Below are 18,797 nucleotides of genomic sequence, written 5' to 3' on the forward strand. Positions count from 1 at the left end.
GCAAAACCACGCTTGATTCGCTGGATTCTATTACTTCAAGAGTTCAACATCAACATAAAGGATAAAAAAGGAGTTGAAAATGTGGTAGCTGACCACCTCTCTAGACTGTCATCATCTCCTTCTTCAAATGTCAGCCTTCCTCTTGATGATAGTTTCCCGGATGAGCAGCTGTTTGTGGTTGATGGAGCTCCCTGGTATGCTGACATAGTCAATTATCTAGTGACTGAGCGAATGCCTTCTGAATGGTCAACCCAAGATAAGCGTCGGTTTCTATCTGAGGTAAAACATTTCTACTTTGATGACCCTTATCTTTTCAAGTATTGTTCGGATCAATTGATTCGGAGATGCATTCCTAATGATGAGTTTTCTTCAGTATTGAGATTTTGTCATACGGGTGCATGTGGTGGTCATTTTTCAGCAAACAAAACAGTGGCAAAAATTTTGCAAAGCGGTTTTTATTGGCCCTCCATGTTTAAGGATGCTTACAATTTTTGTAAAGCATGTGAGTCTTGTCAAAAGTTGGGAGCCATTAGCAAAAGAAACATGATGCCCCTTTCCCCCATTCTTACTTTAGAAATCTTTGATTGTTGGGGAATAGACTTCATGGGACCTTTTCCGGTTTCATTTGGAAACATATATATTTTATTGGTTGTGGACTATGTTTCAAAGTGGGTTGAGGCCATCACTTGCAAAACCAATGACCATCATGTTGTACTAAAATTTTTACAATCTTTGTTTGCTTGATTTGGCATGCCCAAGGTTATCATTAGTGACAGGGGTTCTCATTTTTGCAATAAACCATTTTCTACACTTGTGAAGAAATATGGTATCACACACAGAGTTTCTACCCCTTATCACCCTCAAACAAATGGGCAAGCTGAATTGGCAAACAGAGAAATAAAAATCATTCTGGAGAAAACAGTAAATCCTAATAGGAAAGATTGGTCGATTAAGCTTCTTGATGCTCTGTGGGCTTATAGGACAACTTTTAAAACAAATCTAGGGATGTCTCCCTATCGATTAGTTTATGGTAAAACTTGTCATTTACCTGTTGATATTCAGCATTGAGCTCTTTGGGCCATAAAGCATGTTAACATGTCACTTGATAAAGCTTCAGGGCTGAGAAAATTGCAGATCAATGAATTGGGTGAAGCTCATCGGAATGCTTATGACAACGCGCAAATGGCAAAGGAGCGCATGAAAATTCTGCATGATCAGAAAATTCATCCAAAGCATTTCACACTTGGCTAGGAAGTTCTTCTTTACAACTCTCGCTTGCATATTTTTCCTGGAAAGTTGAAATCCCGATGGAGTGGGCCGTACATTGTAAAGACCGTTCATCCTCATGGCGCGGTAGACATTGTCAATCCGAAGAATGGTAATAGCTTCACTGTCAACGGACAACGTCTAAAGTCATTTCTGAAGGTCTTTGATCCAAATGATGAGATCTTGCTTGTGCAAGACCCCAGGGAAGTGTTTTAAGTTGTTTTTCCTTCTTTACAGTTTTCTTTACTTGCTTTGTTTTTATTTGTTCGTTTGCTTTGATTTTATATTTCATGTTGATTGTTTGTTTTGCTTGCTTAGTTCTGTGCACTTTATTTTCTTTCGTTCGATTCATTGAGGACTATGTCTCTCACTAGTTGGGGGGTGTAGACAGAAGAAAACGGTGCGTTAGTAGACACTGTAGATAGTTGAAAAAATGATTGGATCCGTCCGTGACCTGACAAGAGTGGCTGGAGATTTGAAAAAAATTGCCTGATGTTGTTGACAAACGAGATTGAAGGCTCCGAGTTTCTAAGAAATGTCATTTCACCGAAATCACATTACTCTTTGACTTGGATGATAGCTCGTCTGGTTCTTTGTGCTATCTCTATAAAATCAGTCCTGAAGTTCATCCAATCCGCATCAAGTTTTCTTCTCATCTCTATAACTCATCTGCATTCTTTCAACATTCTCGTTTTAAGCCTTCTATTCTTTTGTCAATGGCTCATTCCTCTAGCATTTCTCTAGATCAATCCATGAGGCATTCTGCATCTCAACCTCCTGTCCTTTCTGCAGCTACCATTGGTGCCATGTTGCAACAAGAGAATACTAGTATGGCTAATAAGTCAGACTCCGATGCTATCTACGACTTGGTGAGTCTTGGGACTCGCTACTCATCCTCCATTGTTGCTTTTTCCCAGCGGGTACAAGCCAAAAACCATGAGGTTGAAAGGCTTAAAGAACAAATTGTTGTACTTCAACGAATTGTTCAAGAGTCTCACATAAGGGAAGGAATCATTCGGCAGAAGAATAAACAATTGAAATCTCTATTAGATTCTTCATTCCACTTGCCAGTTCCCATGGATAAGGATGACCTGATGTTGTATGAAGAGCATGAGCGTCTCAAACATGAGGCTAAAAACCTCAAGTTTATGTAAAAGTAAAAAAAAAAAAAAAAAAAATGGTCTGTTATCACAAATGGGGAAGCTAGTGGTACCAAAGGCTGAATCTGAAAATGCTAAAGAAAAGATGCAGAAAAATACAACTCCGGAGTTGAAGCAATTACCTGAGCATCTTCGCTATGCGTTCTTGGGGGATAGTGATACCTTTCCAGTGATTGTTGCTACATCACTCACACTCGAAGAAGAGAAAAAGTTGCTGCGTGTATTGAGGGAGCATAGAACAGCCTTGGGATGGACTATTTCTGACATAAAAGGAATAAGTCCCTCTATTTGTATGCACAAGATTTTAATGGAGGAGCTTTACAAGCCAACGATTGAGCACCAAAGAAGATTAAATCCAGCAATGAAGGAAGTAGTGAGAGCTGAAATTTTGAAACTCCTTAATGCTGGGATCATTTATGCTATTTCAGACAGCTCATGGGTAAGTCCAGTGCAAGTTGTACCAAAGAAGGGTGGAATGACGGTGGTGAAAAATGACAATAATGAGTTCATTCCTACAAGAATGGTCACGGGATGATGTGTATGCATGGATTACCGCAAGTTGAATAAAGCAACAAGGAAGGATCATTTTCCACTTCCATTCATTGACCAAATGTTGGATCGATTGGCTGGGTACTCCTACTATTGTTTTTTGGATGGTTATTAGGGGTATAATCAGATTGCTATAGCTCCTGAAGATCAAGAGAAAACTACATTCACATGCCCCTATGGAACGTTTGCTTTTAGGAGGATGCCCTTTGGATTGTGCAACGCCCCTGCGACATTTCAACGTTGCATGATGGCTATCTTTTCTGATATGGTGGAAGAGATAATGGAAGTTTTCATGGATGATTTTTCAGTTTTTGGTACATCTTTTGATCATTATTTGCATAACTTGGCTCTTATTTTGCAGAGATGTGAAGATAAGAATCTAGTTCTGAACTGGGAGAAGTGTCATTTCATGGTTCAAGAAGGGATCGTGCTTGGCCATAGAGTGTCATCTAAAGGACTTGAGGTGGATCGAGCCAAAATTGCAACCATAGAGAAACTACCACCTCCAAAGAATGTGAAGGGAATCATAAGTTTTCTGGGACATGCGGGATTTTATAGAAGATTTATCAAGGATTTTTCTAAACTCTCTAAACCTTTATGTAATCTTCTTGAGAAAAATTCTGCATTTGACTTTGATGTTGTTTGTTTGCAGGCCTTCAATGCAATCAAGGAGAAACTAATTTCAGCACCAATTGTGATTGTGCCTGATTGGAGTCAACCTTTTGAAGTTATGTGTGATGCAAGTGACTTTGCAATTGGAGCAATGTTGGGGCAAAGGCGAGACAAGCTGTTTAGAGCCATCTATTATGCAAGCCAGACATTGAATGAAGCTCAATTGAATTATACGACAACTGAGAATGAGATGCTTGCTGTGGTATTTGCTTGTGACAAATTTCGGTCCTACCTCATTGGTACAAAGGTGATAGTGTTCACTAATCATGCAGCACTTCGCTATTTGTTTGGCAAGAAGGATGCTAAGTCTAGGCTAATTCGTTGGATCCTACTTCTTCAAGAATTTGATTTGGAGATTCGAGACAAGAAAGGAAGTGAGAATTTAGTGGCTGACCATCTCTCTCGGTTAGAGCAAGAGGAAGAAAGACCAGAATCAGCGGTCCAAGAGGCATTCCCTGATGAGCAGTTGTTTGCATGTGAGATCAAGCTTTCGTGGTATGCTGATATTGTTAACTACCTAACTTGTAAAGTTTTACCACCTGATCTTACTTACCATCAATGCAAGAAGTTTTTGCATGATGTGAATTATTATCTTTGGGATGAACCTTTGTTGTTCAAAAGATGCCCAGATCAAATCATTCGAAGATGTGTGCCGGAAGAAGAGATGCAAGACATCCTCCATCATTGCCATTCATTATCATATGGAGGACACTTTGGAGCCACCCGTACAGCAACCAAGGTACTTCAAAGTGGGTGCTTTTGGCCTTCCATTTTTCGTGATAGTTACACTTTGGTGAAAACTTGTGACCGGTGCGAACGTATGGGAAATATTTCAAGGTGTCATGAGTTACCACTGAAAGGTATCTTAGAAGTTGAGTTGTTTGATGTTTGGGGAATAGATTTTATGGGGCATTTTCCTCCTTCTTTTGGCTTTGCTTATATCTTATTAGCAGTTGACTATGTGTCAAAATGGGTGGAAGCAATTGCTACAACAACAAATGATGCAAAGGTAGTGCTCAAATTTCTGCACAAGCATATATTCACAAGATTTGGCACTCCACGAGCTATTATTAGTGATGAAGGGACTCACTTTTGCAACAAGTTGTTTGAAAATCTTCTTTCTAAATATGGTGTAAGCACAAGATAGCACTTGCTTACCATCCTCAAACTAATGACCAAGTTGAAATTTCAAATAGAGAAATCAAGAACATCCTTGAAAAGACGGTCAAAACCAATAGAAAGGATTGGGCGAAGAAGCTTGATGATGCTTGTGGGCATACCGTACAGCCTTTAAAACACCTATCGGGATGTCTCCATACCGATTATTATTTGGAAAGGCATGTCATCTTCCTGTGGAGTTGGAGCATAGAGTTTATTGGGCTGTAAAAAAGTTTAACTTTGATTTGATGGCAGCAGGTGAAAAGCGACTTCTTCAATTGTATGAGATGTAAGAGTTCCGGAATGATGCATTTGAAAATGTAAAGATCTTTAAAGAAAGGACGAAGAAGTGGCATGACAAACAGATTCTTAGGTGAGAGTTTGCTCCAGGACAACAAGTTTTACTCTTCAATTCACGACTCAAACTCTTCCCAGGAAAGTTAAAATCAAGATGGACAGGTCCTTATACAATTCATGAGGTTTTCTCTTTTGGAGCAGTTGGTTTGGAGGACAAGACAGAGAATATTTTTAGAGTTAATGGTCAGAGATTGAAGCACTACTATGGAGAACAAATGGAGAGGAACTATGCATTTATTCATCTTGGAGATCCTAATTGATGATGATTGAAAAGTCTGGCTGTAGACTTTAAAACAAGCGTTTATGGGAGGCAACCCATAGATCTTTCTTTCATTCTTTCATTTATTTTGTTATCTTTATTTATTTAGTTTTAATAAATTGGTTTTTGATGTAGGTTTATTTAGCATGAATAAAGAGCTGAAAAAAAAAATTTTAAACTACGGAAGATTCATCATGCAACCAGGGAAGTTCCTTTTATTTCTTCAATCCTTGTTACTTTTTGCATTACAATGAGGACATTGTTTAGTTTAAGTTTGGGGGTGTAAACTCCTATAGTCATTTGATCCTCTTGTTTTCTAAATCTTGGGTTGTTGATGGGTTGTTTGATTCTCTTACCAAGCATGCATTGGAGTAAGATTGATTCTCTATGACTCTGAAATTTGTGATTGAAGATGCTTTTGAGAAAAATTTTCAAAAATTTCTTTTATGTCAAGTGGAGTTTTGTGGGTACTTTGGTTTAAATCTTTGACCTTGAACATAATTGAGCACATACTCATTTTTCTCTTATTCCATTTTGCTTATGAAGAGAAGAAGTTGAATTAATCGAAAGAGGGAAGTTCGATTTTGTTTTGCTCTAGAATCCGTTGATGGGTCCTTAAGGTGAAATCCTAGTTGAGACCAAATATTAGAGAAATGATCTAGGCATTTCTTTGGCATAACCAAAAAGCTTTCCCAGCCGTTCTTAATATCATGCCATCATTACATGGTGTGTTTCCATAGTCAACCCCCTTGAGCCTTCATAAGCCTTTATTTGTTCTTTGAACTACATAAACCATGCCCGCTCTAAGCCTGAAAAACAATGAATCTACCTTTGATATTTTGAGAAAATACTTTGGTGGAGAGTACATTTAAAAGAGAAAATTGGTTTCATGATGAACCGTATTATGTTTGCTCTGTTTGATCAAAGAAGAAGAAGAAGAAGAAAGGAAGTGACTGGAAAAAAAAAAGAAAGAAAAAAAGAAAAAAAAAAGAAAGAAAAAAAGAAAAAAAAAGGAGAAAAAAAGAAAAAGAAAAGAAAAAAAGAAAAAAGAAAAGAAAAAGAAGTCGTTAAATGGAGTGTGAACTACCTCAGATTTTGTTAAGGGAATTGTTGGTATTGCATCAGTGATCACAGCAATAATAATGCCACAAGTATGAGCATATTGCCAAGAAAGAGCTATGATTTGAATCATATGGATATCTCTTTTAGTGTTCTTTTCACTAAGTATTTTTCCAGTTTGCTTTGATTTTCCATATCCAGTTCTTTCTTAACCCTCACCCTGTGGCCTATCATTACAACCTTATTAAAGACCTTTTGATCTCTGATTTTGGTATTGACTACATTAGTGGAGAGGATTTCTGAAAATTGAACTTATGGGGTTAAGTTTTAAGAGAATTCTTCTGATTTTGGTTGTTCTACTTTTATCTAAGTTTGTAGGTGGTTTGAGGTTAAATTGACTATATCACACACACACTCAAGGTCTTAGCTTTAGGTTGAAGTAAACGCCTAACTCTTGCTTGACAAATTGCAAATTTTTGATTGATTTTCTTGCTATCTTTGATGTTAAAAGAGTAAGATACTAGAGATGAAATCTAAATTCATAAAAGCTTGGTGAGTGATGATACTTCTCTTTCGGGTCGAGTTGATATTGCCTAAACTATCATTTGCTTTTCTTTTTGTTTGAGGACAAACAAAGTTGTAAGTTTGAAGGTATTTGATGACTTGCAAAAATTTCTTATTGCAGATTTTACAAGTTCGCTCGAGTGGAGGTTTTTGGCCACTCGAGCGAATTCAGGTAGATTCAAACGCTCGACTGCCGCTCGACAGGGAGCTCGAGCGGGTTGCTGAAAAACCAAGATCGCTCGAGCGGAGACATTGGCCACTCGAGCGAAATCAGGTAGAGACGAACGCTCGATGTGCGCTTGACAGGACGCTCGAGTGAAATCAGGCAGAGTTGAACGCTCGGCGTGCACTCGACACCCCACTCAAGCGAACATCGTATTTTGACAGATCTAGGGTCTTCCACCGTCAGACGATATAAAATGGATTTTTCACCCTATGGCCATACTTTTTTTGACTGGAGAACACCTTTTGGGACTGAAAAAGACAGCTAGAGGGATTCAATTAATTTGTTTTTGGAGAGGGAATTCCAATTATTGCATGTACGTTGGAATTATACACGAGCACAGACGGGAGAAAAGCATTGAATCGTTTCCTTGGCCGCTCGATAGTGAGCTCGAGGAGTATTTTTCAGCATTTATTTTCTTCCAATCTTCTCAGAACAATTATGGTGAATTCGTTTATGTTGAATTCCATTTCTAGCATGAGCTAAATTTTATTCATTCTAGGAAAACGATGTAACCTATTTCCGAACTATGCTTGATTGTCTATGCTAATTTAAGGCAATTCTCCCTTTGTTTATCTGATTTATTCTGAGTTTATTGCTTCTAATTAACTGGCCATTGATTAGATGATATTTAATCTTGTGATTTGCTATCGAAAGAGGGAATCATAGGGTAGATCTTGAATATTTCAGCATAGGTAAGTATAGAGATCGAAAGACTTGTATGAACCTATGTAGTAATTAAATCATTGGTTTTATTGCTTTCTTGCTTTATTAATATGCATATTCTTGTGTGAATTGATGAACGAGAATAATTTCCAATTGACTATCAAAAGAGGCTGTTGGATGGATTAGAGATTTGCTAATGAACAAAAAGAATTAAATTAAGTTAGCTGGATGAGAAAAGCATAGTGAAGAATCATGTGAAATCGATTTCCTAGAATTTTCTTTCCCATTAATTTGATCTTCGAACGTCAGTTTTATTTCATTTGTGTATTACTCTCTAAGTTGATCTTAGTTTAATTGGCAGCTACAAAAATCTTAGTGATTCCTCTAGATAAAATTGAGATTAGTATAATTTTGGTATTTGACAAAAGTAAGGTACCAATCCCTGAGGACGATACTCTTCTTATCACTTTATTATAAAACTACGATACTGTGCACTTGCAGTTTTGCACCGATCAATAATTTTGGATGAAACTACTGTTTGCAACTGTGAAATTACTTTTAGGGGCACTTTGGGGTTGAGTTTTGGTAAACAATTTTCCCTGTAGGTTAATATAAATATTTAGGATTTTTCAGTACTAAGTTTATTATGCATTTTTTCAGAGTGAATAGTAACCTTGATAAGCACAGTCTGAAATGTTCAAATTAGGTTGGAGAAGTTTTATTTCGACTCTTGGCAAGATTTTAGCCACACATAATGAATAGTATTAGACACTTGGCACAAAGAGGAACCATTAGATGGATTTGTGAAGGAAATCAATGTGTGAGATCATGCTATTTAAGCAAAACATTTTTTTCATCTGATCAACCAAATTGAGCCAGATCAAAGAGGGTTTCAACCCTAGTGAAACCCTAAATGGTTGGGATCCAATTGAATCCCCAAAAGCTTGGTTGAAACTGAAACCCTAAACGGTTTCCCCAAACCCTAAAGTTGGCCTTTAAAACCTTTTTGATCCAAATTCTAGCGTTGTGTTTAATCGCTTGATCAAATTATTTCCACATGCTATTAATTTCTCAAATTCTTGTTATGACATCATTATCCAACCTTCTAAACCTTGAAAATTTGATTGGGCCAAGAAAAATTAGATTTGGGCTTGATAGCATCTCAAACCCTAACCAAACCCCTTTAAACCCCAAATTGAAGTCCACTTGGTTGAGGCCCACCAAGGCCTACGAATTTGGCCACCTTGGCAAAGCTTCTTGAAGAAGTTTCCTCCCCTACATGGCAGACCATCCACTGCCCTTGGTTGCACCCAATAGTGCCTTGATGTGAAGGAGAATCTACCTCATTAACCTGAATTCCTCACAACTTGTGCAGGCAGTCCTTTGCCCCTCACTATTCTCCACTTTATGTCACATAGCCACCTCCAATCAAGGGTCATTCAAGCCCATATCTTCCCCCTCCAGAAGTCTAAAGTTGTGCAAGATACAATTCTTCCCCTTTAATCACTTCTTCACCCCGTTCTTGGAGAGAAACCCAAAAGAGCTCTCTCGGGTAGATTTCTGGGTCTTTTTATGTGGAGATTTTTTACCCTTTGTAAGTATTTTCACATGCTGACTTCTTCATAGAAGTTATTTTTCTTTGAGTATAGTTTCTGTAGACATATTATTCGTATCATTCCATGGTCATTTGAGCGGTCAAAAGTATTTTTAACCATGGAAAGGTCATTCTAGGCGTGAAAGTTATTTTTCTTTGATTTTTAGCCATGTGATTTTAAGTTTGATGGTTGGATATTCTTTAGGACACATTTTTAAACCATGTGATGCTTTATTTCGAATATCTCACCTTCTTAAGCCATTGATCAAGAGATTTATCAAAGCTAGTTGAGGAAAAAGTTTCTGTTTTTGGACTAAGTGTAAGACCAAAAACTCCAAGTGTTATTTTGTGATTTTGGTGACTTTAGTTTGATGATTTAAAGTATGGTTGATCTTGGGATGATGTTATGAATATGTTAGAAGCAAGATTTAATTTTTTGGAATTCTTGGAGATGTTTTGATTTAGGGTCAAAACTTGTGATTCAAGTGTTTGGATTTTTTTACAAAAATGTTTGGTGTTGATTATTAGCTTTTTCTAAATGGATGTTTTAAGTATGGTTTTAAACTTAGGATATGAAAATCCCTGTTTTAAAATTTTAGTTTAAGCATGAGTTTTGAAGTTGTAAGGAATTGCAACAAAAATAAAGAGAAATAGATTATGGATGTTTCGGCCATAGTGTGTTTTCCATAGTTGTGTTTTGTTTTAAATTTTTTTGAGTTGATATTTGATTTTAGAACAAAATTGATATGAGGAATGTAAATTTTGAAAATTTTTGGAATTAGGATGTGAAATTTTGAAGTTAGGGGTAAATGGTCATTTTCCCACATGTAGAGGGTAAAATGGTAATTTTACTTTAAGTTGTTTCTTTTACACATTTCTAATTGTTAATAATTAAATTTCTAACTTTTAGAATATCTTCTTACAGTTCCTTGTGTTTCGTGTTTTATTTTCATAAAATGCGACAAACGAGCTAAGTTAACTTTTAACTTAATCTCAGTTAGGACTATTCATCCCGGACTGGAACTCGGGTGTCAAATCTGGGCCGAAACCCAAACCAGGTTAACCCGGGTCAAACACGGATTCCGGGTTTCAGGTTCAACCCAGTTATTATTATTATTATTATTATTATTATTTATGAAGTATGGGTTTAGAAGCATAATTTTTTTGATAAAAGCCTATACTACATTAAAAATGTTGAAAAGCATAATTCTTCTACATTTATTAAAAAAATTTAAAAAAGTGTTGAAAATCATGATTTTTTATAAAAGCCTATTTTTTATGAAAAACTTTTCTGAGTCATCATTAAAAAGCATAATACTAACATTTTTCAGGAAAAATATATATAAAAATAAAAAGCTAAAATGCATGCAATCCACTATATATTACATTATTTTGCTATTTACACATTACATTACACTACAAAATACAAAACTACATTATATGAATTACAAAATAATTCCGGCATGTAGCAACTTCTAAGTGATCTAATTGAGAGATCCTGCATATTTTGTAAGTCAAAAAGGTCATTACAAAATTACTAAAATGTGACAAGGGGCTAATACAGAAAAAAGAAAAATACTAAAATGTGCAATGCAATTACAAAATCACAAAATTAGTAAAAAATTAAACAATTATGTATAACTTTAATTATCACCATATTGAACAAAAATTAGCATCTATATATTTTTGGGAATACCTTTATAAGTTGCATTCTGTAAAACTTCTATGCTCTACACATCTATATAAGAGAATAAATTAATACACAAAGTTTCATGAAGATTAGAAATAAACCCAAGTTCAATGAACCATGACAAGTGCCATGCATAGAAATTAGACCAAGGCTAGTCACTAAGAATTTGGATCTAACATGATTAATTGCATCATAAAAAGATAAGAGTTTCAGAGCTGGCATTTTTTAAGACCTTATTTGCATACTTTTTTTGTGACATTCCTACTTTATGGTTTAGAGAATAGCATTTACATGCATAAAATCCCAACTTTTGATCTGTTTGGTGTCAATGACCTAGTGGGAAAACTAGTAGGCAAGACTGGCAAGTACAACCTGTCCAAAACCAGACTTAGTTTGCTATCGATAAATGCATGCTACAAAGATCAGAAAAATAATCTAATTATTCTACTAACCCAAAAAAGAAAAATCATTTTTTGGCAGAATGAAAATTCAAGGCACTAATGCGGCAAAAGACAAGAAACTACAAATCCAACTAAAAAGTTGAAATATATGGTTCTATGTCCTTTTTTCCTCTCTCTCTCTCTCTCTCTCTCTCTACCTCTCCCACACAGAGATTATGCCATCCAATCAAGTCAAAGGCACACTACATAAGGTTATAACTTCAGATGAAGCCCCTCTAGCCAACAACTCTTAATAAGATCATAGATTCTCTATCACATACAGAGATTATGACATCTAATCAATTCAACAGTGCACTTAACAAGTTGGCATTTGCCACAACTTCAAATGAAGCAAAGCACATCCAACCAACGGCTCTTAACAAGTAACAAGTTGGCATTTGAGTCTTAGAATTACATGCAACTTCAACTATGTAACGATCTATTACGATATTAGACATCAAGGTAAAAAGGTGTATCACTCACAAGGTAAAATGCCAGAAACCTTTTGAGAATTACAAAAGCACCAATGGATATAGGAACAACGAGCATCAATACCTCAAAGCAATGTAGCAAACATTATATATACGATACCTTTCATCAAGGCTGTAAGCTTTTGAATGCCACCATAGTATCCAAAAACTTTGCAATTATGCAGTGAATGGGTAATGATTGTCAGAGTATCCAAGACAGGCAATCCTTCAGAAGTAATATACAAGCTTGTGGAAGCCCCAGATAAGCCTATTGTTGATTGCATCATGCTGGTGTTCACTGGATTGCTCATGAGAAAAACAAGAATAGTTGTAGATGGCATGTAACAAACTTGCTAATTAGAGAAAAATGTTGCAGTCAATGTATATGGGAAACATCAGAAGGGGAGAAACAATGAAGAAACTAGAAACCAACTAGAAAATCTAAACAAACCAATTTTAATTTATAAGGGTAATAGATAGGAAATATGGTAGCACACAAGCTGATTGGCACTCACGTGAGGTTCATGGGACTTTTAGAGTAGCTATGTTGGATTATACGAGTCCAATCACTTCATACATGGACAATATGATTTTCCATAAAAAGTCAATTGGAGTAAAGTTCCAATGGAAACAGTAGTGTTTAAGGTGGCCTTAGGAAAAATCCTCACTTTAGACAAAGTGGAAGCAATTCTAAACTTGTCCAGTTGTAGTCTTTAGGATTTTTTTTTTTTTAACCTTTCGTTTTTCTTTCATAAAATTTTTTAGCAACTTCATAACACTGAAAATATCATTTTGAACGAAACTCTCACTTTGAATTTATTTTGAATAGAATCAACTCCATTGCCAATTAAGACGTAAGAAAAAATCACAAAGAATAACAAAAGAATAGGGAAGCAATGCAGTCCTCAAACATTACCCATTACCCACGGCTCTAGCATTTTGCAGCTAACAGAATACTCCTCAAACATTCAAACAAATCTACATAAAAATACTCCTCAAACATTAAAACATTCTCATTAAAAAAATAAATAAATAAAAAAACCAAAAATCAACAAATAGAGAACACAACAAAGGGAAGAAAGAAAGCATACCCAAACAGAAATACGTTCTAATCCCTTGGATCTGAAAGCACTTCCACCATTTGGTGAGCCGCGCGATCAAAAGGAAATGATCAGTGAGCCGCACGATCAAATTTGGGTTCCCGACAAAACAAAAGTGCTAACGCTTGAAGGGATTTCGCATTGCATCGTAGAGAGAGAGAGAGAGAGAGAGAGAGAGAGAGAGAGAGAGAGAGAGAGAGAGAGAGAGAGAGAGAGAGAGAGAGAGAGAGAGATCTGAATGGGGGGGCGGGTAGAATTAGGGTTTTCTTTTTTCAGTTTATAAAATCCGGGTACCGGATTAATCCGATTTTTCAAATCCGGATGACAGCCCTGATTTGACCTGGGTTAGGCCTGATTTTATCCGGCCCGAATGAGTGACCCTACTATCAGTTTACTGTGTATGTATGATGGGTAAGGGAACTACAATTTATGTATGTATATTATCATATATGTCATGCCATGCCACGTCATTACATGCTTATCTGTTAGTCGATTAGTCGATTCATGAAAACTTAAGGAGTTTTCATGAGCTTCCTAAAGTCTATAAAAATTCTACCATTGAATTTCTAGGAGGCTGTTACACATTATAACGAAAAATGTAGTTTTTGTGGGCAATGGCTATGTTTATAATGGAATGTTTAAATCGAATGTTGAACATAAAGTATTGTATGTTTCTATTTATATGCTTTCTTTATAAAATTTTTGGCATGCATGTTTATGTCGTATCAATAGTCGGTATGTTGCCATCATGAGTAGTTTAGGATTAATTCCCAAACATACAAAGGATTTTTAAAAATGTGAAGTTTGTAGTCAAGCAAAAATTACAAAATGGCCTCATAAAAGTGTTGAAAAAAAATGTCAAATTGTTAGATGTAATTCACATCGACTTTTGTGAATTCGAAGGAATTTTAACTCACAGAGGAAATAGATATTTTATCACTTTTATTGATAATTTTTCAAAATATACGCATGTTTATTTATTAAAAAATAAAAGTAATGCTTTGAAAAGTTCAAAGACTTCCTCCATGAAGTTGAAAATCAATTTGGTAGAAAGATTAAAAGATTTAGAAGTGATAGAGGCCGAGAGTATGATTCAAATGAGTTTAATATTTTTGTTTAGTCATTGGGAATTATTTTTGAAACTACTACACCATACTATCCTGCATCCACAATTGTACATGAAATAGATTATAGTATGATTCAATTGTGGCACATGAAGTATGTGGGTCCACAACAATTGTGGCACATACAATACGTGTGACTACAACAATTGTGGCACGTATAATACACGTGTTCCACAACAAGTGTGGCATATGTGTTAACTCACTCATAGCTAGTGCAGATACCTATATTATAATGAGGTAATTGGTAGAGACACATGGCTCAAGGGGACCCATGTAGCACCCATATGATCACATCTATCAAGTTAAATGAACAAGATTCCAGTTCATGTTATGTTCAAGTTCAAGTTCATGTTATGTTCAAGCTCAAGTTCATGTTATGATCATGTTCACGTTTATGTTATATTCAAGTTCAGGTTCATGTCAAGTCAAGTCTCAGATGAAGTTCATATCATGTCAAGTCAAGTTTAGTTCACGTTTCATTTCAAATTATGTTAGCTATACCATGTTATATGTCAAGTTATAATATGCTTACTTATTACTTTGATTATGCATTCATGCTTTTACTACTATGCATGCATCATTAACCTATGTGAAAGTTTTTTGTTAACTTGTTGAGATTTGTAATCAAATCTCACCGTGGTAGTCCCAACTACCATTCCCCCTAAATAGTAGAGCTTGTCTCAGGATCTAAAGGCGAACCAGGAATCGACCAACTAGAAACGGTCAACTAGACAACAGTACGACGCTGATGAATATCATAGTAGTTACCTTAGTTTACTACTTGTATTTATGGAGTTCAATTTCTAGCACACTTATGATTGCAGCCATTTTGGATTAGTATTGTGATCATAGTCGTTTAGCATGTAAATATGTATGAATTATGTTTCAAGTATTTGGGACATTTTCGATTTGGTGCATAGTATATTGCTCAAGAAAAAAAATCATCCGTTGCGAATATTGCATAATGCTAGTTGTATGTTAGAAACATTGCATCTTATATGTCATGAACGAGGGTAGGTAACTTTATGTTGCATGTTTCGACGCTTCAAATGTCTATCTAGTCCCAAGCAGAATTTGGGGGCGTTATAGATATTATCAGTTTGGTGCATAGTGTTGTTCAAAACAAATTATATGTTGTGAATATTGCATAATGCTAGATGTATGCTAGTGATGCCGGATAGGATAGCGATTATTCTGCAAGCTAGTTCCAGCAGATGATTCACAGGGAAGAAGAGGAGAAAATCACCCAAAACACGGAGAGAAAAATCTCTAGGGTTTAACTGAATATTGTCAAATCAAGCAATAATGAAAATCAGTCCACAAGCCGGACTGTTATAGCCAAAAATGTGTTTATCCGAATTTTGCCAAAAATAGCAAAATCCCAAGAATCACTCCAAATTGAAATTCAAAATAAAATAAGCAATCTGCAAAAAATCTAGCCCGAATTGGGTTTAAATGACTTCTTAACTGACAAACGAAATATTACCATAAATAGTAAAAAATAACTAAAACTAGTGATTCGGAGGGGAAAATTACAAAATTTGAGGTCGAAAAAAGGGCACATGGAGCTATGCTGAATGTGGACAGCGTGCACGCCGAAAAGAGCTTTCCGAATTGGGGTCTTATGTGCGATTCCCGACGCCCGTAGCCAAAGTTATGGCCAAAAGACTTAAACGCACTCAAAACTGTTCCAATTAGGAACATATCACAATCAATTCCCGCCTTTGCGCTAATCTGCTAACTCATGGTATCTCAACACCATCAAGGTGCAATCTGACAGCTCAGCATCATCTGTCTCGGATCCCCCTGCATCAGTCACTCCGGGTTGGAAAGAACTCATCCTTGAGTTCAAAGTAGTGTCCTCAGAATCCACAAAACAAGGACTTAGGTGCTTCACATTAAAGACATCAGAGGTCTTCAAGTGATTGGGAAGGCACAACCTGTAAGCATTATCATTGATCTTCTGCACTACCTCACAAGGTCCAATCTTCCGATCCTTAAGCTTATTATACTCGCCAACAGGAAAACGATCATGTGTTAATACAGCCCAAACAAAATCACCAACATCAAAAAGTACCAGACGACGATGACTGTCAACCCAAGTCTTGTACTTGGTATTGCTCTCATGAATGGTCTATTTCACCTGCTCATGGATACCCCGAAGATGCTCTGCCATCTCATCTGCTTTAGGACTGAAACGTCCTATATGTGGAATAGGGGCCAAGTCCAGCACCCCGGATGGGTTCTGACCATAGACAATCTCAAATGGGCTTAAGCCTGTGGTTCTGTTTTTCGATCTATTGTAGGCAAATTCTGCTTGAGGCAATGCCAAATCCCACTGCTTCGGCTTAGTTCCTGCCAAACACCTCAAAAGATTGCCCAAACTCTGATTCACCACCTTGGTCTGGCCATCCGTCTGGGGGTGGTAGGTGCTACTAAAATTCAACTGTGTTCCCAGTTTCCCCCACAGGCTCTTCTAGAAATGACTGATGAACTTGGTATCATGATCTAAAGTGATGGATCGAGGAACACCATGTAAACGCACAATCTCCCTGAAATAAAGATGGGTAATCCGGACAACATCCATAGTCTTCCTGCAAGCTACAAAATGGGCCATCTTGGAAAACTTGTCAACCATAACAAAGGTAGAATCTGAGGCCCTTTGGGTGTGGGGTAAGCCCAATACAAAATCCATGCTGACATCGAACCAAGGAGCTCCAGGAACAGGTAAGGGAGTGTACAAGCCAGCATTGTGAGAACACCCTTAGACCGCTGGCACGCATAACAACGGTCCACATAATGGGCCACATCACTAGTCAACTTGGGCCAATAAAATTCAGAAGAGATAAGGGCCAATGTCTTATCTCAGTCAAAGTGTCCCTCATTATGAAGCTCACTTATAATTTGCTGCCTCAATGAACAATCTGGAATGCACAACTGTAATCCACGAAACAGATACCCATTATGCAAAACAAAATCATGATGGTGACCATCAGTTACCTCCTAAAATATCCTTCTAAAGGAAGGATCAGCTGCATACATATCTGTGAAAGTCTCAAAGCCTACAACTTTGGTACTCATGGTGGTGAGGAGCAAGGTATGACAGCTCAGGGCATCTGCGACGCGGTTCAAACCCCCTACTTGGTGCCTTAGCATAAAGGTGAACCCTTACAAGTATGCCACCCACTTGGCATGCCGTCTACTCAGCTTGTGTTGGCCATTGATGTACTTCAGGGCCTCATGATCAGTAAACAGAATGAACTCCCTCTATACTAGGTAGTGACGCCAATGCTTCAAGGACTGAATTATGGCATAGAACTCCAAGTCATAAGTGGAATAATTTTTCTTGGATCCCGATAGCTTCTCACTGAAAAAGCAACCAGACGCCCTGACTGACTCAGAACACCACCAATGCCAACTGACGTCAGACAGAATAGCGATTATTCTGCAAGCTAGTTCCAGCAGATGATTCACAGGGAAGAAGAGGAGAAAATCGCCCAAAACACAGAGAGAAAAATCTCTAGGGTTTAACTGAATATTATCAAATCAAGCAGTAATGAAAATCAGTCCACAAGCCGGACTGTTATAGCCAAAAATCGTGTTTATCCAAATTTTACCAAAAATAGCAAAATCCTGAGAATCACTCCAAATTGAAATTCAAAATAAAATAAGTAATCTGCAAAAAATTCGGTCCGAATCGGGTTTAAAATGACTTTCTAACTGACAAATGAAATATCACCATAAATAGTAAAAAAAATAACTAAAACTAGTGATTCGGAGGGGAAAACAGCAAAATTTGAGGTCGAAAAAAGGGCACATGGAACTATGCTCAATGTAGACAGCGTGAGTGCCGAAAAGATCTTTCTGAATTGGGGTCTTATACTCCGATGCTCGTAGCCAAAGTTATGGCCAAAAGACTTAAACGCACTCAAAACTACCCTAATTAGGAACATATCACAATCAATTCCCGCATCTGATCTGCCAACTCATGGTATCTCAGCACCATCAAGGTGCAATTTGACAGCTCAGCATCATCTGTCTCAAATCCCCATGCATCAGTTAGGAACATTGCATCTTTATATGTCATTAACAGGGATAGGTAACGTTGCATTTCATGTCCCGACTCTTTAGATATTTGTCCGATTCCAAGCAGAATCTAGGGCCGTCACAATAGGCATTGTACTTGTGTGAGAGGTAAGGCAAGAGTGAAGTCAGACGAAGCAACTTGATGAGTTAAGGATATATGGTTTTGAGATTTTCCTTTGGATCGATACCTAGCAGGATATCCATGAATCTTGAAGCACTTGTCAACAGTGGGTCCAGATATTGCACAATTAGAGCAAACAGGTTGCAAAATTCTTGTTAGCATTTTGAAGGTTGCCAGAGGAATTAGAAGATAAAGTAGTAGATTGAATATTGGGAGTCAAGATATATCCTATCTCATGC

At 36.9% G+C, this 18,797-nt stretch overlaps 1 pseudogene; it reads left to right on the forward strand.

Annotated features, from left to right (window-relative positions):
- The window catches only part of LOC122276988, a 36,489-nt pseudogene continuing 17,692 nt past the window's right edge, over positions 1–18,797 (forward strand).

Source organism: Carya illinoinensis, chromosome 9 (assembly GCF_018687715.1).
Source record: "Carya illinoinensis cultivar Pawnee chromosome 9, C.illinoinensisPawnee_v1, whole genome shotgun sequence".
Lineage (NCBI taxonomy): Eukaryota > Viridiplantae > Streptophyta > Magnoliopsida > Fagales > Juglandaceae > Carya > Carya illinoinensis.